The following is a 4175-nucleotide window of genomic DNA, read 5'->3' on the forward strand; positions in this document are numbered from 1 at the left end:
TGGACTCGCCTTGATCCTGTTTTGTTGCCTGAAACGGAGTTTCTCTCTCTGTCTTTGCCGTTGTTGGTTTCGCTGCTGCATCTTCTATCACCAAAGTTGCGTCTCTCCTCCATCCTCTAGATAGGTTGTCCTCATCTTTCTCCCTATTCTATCCTCGTTTTTACTTCATTTTAAATAAAAAAATTTCTAACTCTTTTTTGAACACCCTAATCCCGTTTTTACTTTCTTCAGTTGGATCTGTTTTATTATTGTGTATTTATGTTTTTTTCTTTATTATTATCCTAATAAGTTTTATTTTAGTATTCGTATTCATTGACATGAAATTATTCTAAGTAAGTTGTCTATGTGCTGTGATTTTTTAGGCAGCTCATCATCCTAATATTAATATTGTTGTTAAGTTGCTTAGACAGGTTAATTTCTTGTCATTTTTGTTAACTATTTACTTATTAGATTATTCTAATTTAATTTTGTGTTAAGTTCTTTTGGTCTGTTTCTAAATGTCATATATGTATTGTTAAATTGAATATTGAACTATATGTTAAAGATGAGGGTACTTGATGAGGTGCAGAAGCTGGTGAATTAAAAATTTATTAAAATGGTTATGTTGCAGGTATAGTTCTTAACTCACCGAAAATCTGCCTATCAATTTAGAAATATGTCACTGAAAGTTTAAATTAAAATTATTGGGAGTTTTAAGTCCCAGGTCGTCTCCCAACGAGTTGCAGAAAAATGTGCTGTTTTATTACTCAGATATTCCAAAAAGAGTTGAGCTAAGTAAATTGGGATTTAAATTGAGGAATTTTAAATAATAAAAATAAGAGGCCTTGACTGGGAATTGATTGGTTAGAATCTCTATCATTGATGGTGTGATTGTAAGATTAATTTATAATTAATAGTTGTTCTATCTGGTTATCCCTTACTAGGTAAGAGAAAGTCAAACAAGTGGAAATGCCAGATCTGTTCACAAGTTGCAACCCACTTAGTTCAAAGGGATTGGTTTAATCATAAAAGTATCTGAATGACAAAATTGAACATAACAAAGAACATGGAAGAATAAAACCAAGTTAAGAGAACAAACTAGAGTGATGAAGTCTTGATGAGGAAAATAACTCTTCTCAATGTTCCAATGCTAAGATCAATCGAAAATTAAAATTCTAAAAACTAAAGAGAAAAAAACCTAAGAGAGTGAAAAACTAGATCTCAAAACTACTCAATGGAATGTGTCTGTTGTTTCTGCATATTCTCTGACTCTAGTCTGCTGTTCCGGGCCGAAAACTGGGCCGAAATAGGGTCCAAAGTCGCTGGTTTCAGATTCTGCAGTTTATGCAGATCGCGCATGTCACGCGATCGCGTCGTCCATGCGGACGCGTCGCTGGCGCTTTTCCTCTTCACGCATTCGCGTCGTTCACGCTACTGCGTTGCTTGTGCTTTCCAATCCGCGCGGCCGCGCAAGCCATGCGGCCGCGTCACTTCGATTTGCGCTCCTTCGCGCGGTCGCGTGAGCCATGCGACCGCGTCACTTTTCGCTGGTTATCTCCTCAAATTCTTGTGTTCCTTCCATTTTTGCTAGCTCCCTCTCCAATCTCCGTCTCATTCATGCCCTATAAAGCCTGAAACACTTGACACACAGATTACGGCATCGAATGGAATAAAGGAGAATTAAAATTAAATAATTAAAGTCTCTAGGAAGCAATTTTTAAACATGTAATAAATTCAGGAAGGAAATCTAAATGCATGCTAAATTGATGAATAAGTGGGTAAGGATCACGACAAAACCACACAATTAAACACAATATAAACTATAAAATAGTGGTTTATCAGTACTGAAGAATTGTAAAATATCCAAGTAAACAGTATGTAATAATATTGAATATGTTTTGGTTCAATTGACAATTGAAATTTTGGATATGGAAAGATATATGAATGGTTTTTTGTTGTTATTGAATTATGTCATTTATATGAAAAAAGTTGAATTGATATTATTTTGCTGATGGAGTTAAATAAATTGTTGATAATTTAGACAAATGTGAGCTTGCTTTTTTTTTTAACGACATAAGTTAATGTTGTTGCTACGGTGATTAACATTGAGCATCAATTTGTTCTACATTTACATGTAGTCATCATTGGATCTTGTAACCCTACTTGATTAGTAACTCCCTAATATCACAAAGTTAGTAAATTAGATATAGAAAAAAGAATTAAATAAAAAAATATTATTTATGATGCTTTATTTTAACTCTTTTACATATAGTTCATACTATTACTTAATAGAAAATGAGCTAATGAGAGAAATGAAACTTTGTTTGGTTGGAGAGAAATAAAATGAAAATTCTTTTTTTTTTTTATGTATTAGAATACAAGTGTGATTTAGTGATATTATTTGTGTATTAAGATTGTAAAAAAAAAATTGTTACTATCTAAGGAAGTGTTACCATTTAAATTTTTTTAAAAAATTTAAAATTTAAGTTACTGTTTGATTTATTGGGGAATTAATCCGATGGTAACAAGTTCAAGAATTTCGCCAAATAAAAATTTATATTCGCCGATAATTAGTGGCGGACAAAAAATTTGCTGGTAAATAATTACCTGCGAGGTTTATACCGTCGGTATCCGACGATTTTTTTTGTAGTGGTAGTTCTTGATGGCAAGATAAACGGACTCGCTACTGTAGAATCTATGGTCAATCCTTAGCTCCACGCTCTCTTCTGTGTTATAGTCGTCAGTGCTCCCTAGACTAAAAGGCATTGGCTCCACTTGCATAGCATTTAGGTAAAATGTCGAATATCGGCTTGGAACTTGGGTTCGGCTAGAAAATAGTATGGTAGTGGTAATATATGTCGTGAGGAAGTAAAAAACAATAGTTTAGTTTTTGGGATAAACTATGTATCGTCATCGCTATCACTATCAGAATCTGATTGGACCCACTCCTCGTCTGAGTCGAACTCTTTGGAAACCAAATTAGCACTGCACAACCTATTGGGACTGCATGTGAGGAAGAACAAGAACTATTGTCAACGTCCACCAACTCAATGAAAAGTTTCATCATTTATCCAGTCACAATTTTTTCATGAAAATTGGACATAGTTCTCATGCGATCATCATCCTTTAGCCATAATATCTTATACTGAATATTCCTTATGACATCCAGTGAAATAAATCGATGCCTAATTTTTTAAACATGTTTAATGTCAAACATTTTCATATTCACCAAACTCAAACTTTTAAACTCTGTCTAAAGGATTACCATGTGTTCATAACACGCAGCGGAAGAAAAGAAAGTAATCCTTAAGATCTATTTTGTGCTTAAATTTTATTCCAATAATGTAATTTATAGTAGATCAGATCTAAATACGTCAGTACACTAGTAAAAATCTTTTTCTCCTTCGATGGTACGAAGGCACTATGCGTATCCACACTGAGACCAACATTTGCTGTCAACTCCTTGACCAATGGACATCTGATCTAAATTAAGAAACCTCTTGCAACTCTTTGCACGCCATAAAATTTTTCTCCAAGAATCAGGCTCACATACGTTTATGTTTGTAGAGGTAAAGGAATAAAACCCTTGTGTTTTATTCTCTCCTTTCCTTTACTCTTGGCATACATATATATAGTATGAGATTTGTTACTGATTTAAAATTTGATTCTCAATTCAAATTTAAATCATATCTTAAAATTCCAAATCTGAATCCTTCAAATTTTATGAATCATATCATAACAATTTAAAACATAATTGATTTGGATCTCATCCAAATTTATAATTCAAATTCAGAAATAGAATAACTAATTATTCTCAAATCTCATTTAATATTCTCAATTATCAAACTATTATTATATTGTTGGTGCTAGTAAAAAATATAATAATATTCCATTTAAATTAATATAATTATTTATTTGATCAAATCAAAATAATAATTAAATCATTCTACAGCAAAGATTAGAACACTCGTTAGTGTGTGACCCCATAGGTTCAATACTAAGCGCGTAGTAAATTAGTCATACTAAATTTACTAATCAAGGTTGGCGTCTAGCAACACTCCTCAACGACCCGATAGTATGAAGTAATATATTTTTTACTAAGAACCTTAGAAGAACAAAGTATAATTCCTTCCATCTTTTCAGCTCTTGGTTAACCCTTAAAGTATGGTTTAATTGTCAAACTCTAACTTATTACT

This window comes from Arachis duranensis, chromosome 1, assembly GCF_000817695.3.
Source record: "Arachis duranensis cultivar V14167 chromosome 1, aradu.V14167.gnm2.J7QH, whole genome shotgun sequence".
NCBI classification, from domain to species: domain Eukaryota; kingdom Viridiplantae; phylum Streptophyta; class Magnoliopsida; order Fabales; family Fabaceae; genus Arachis; species Arachis duranensis.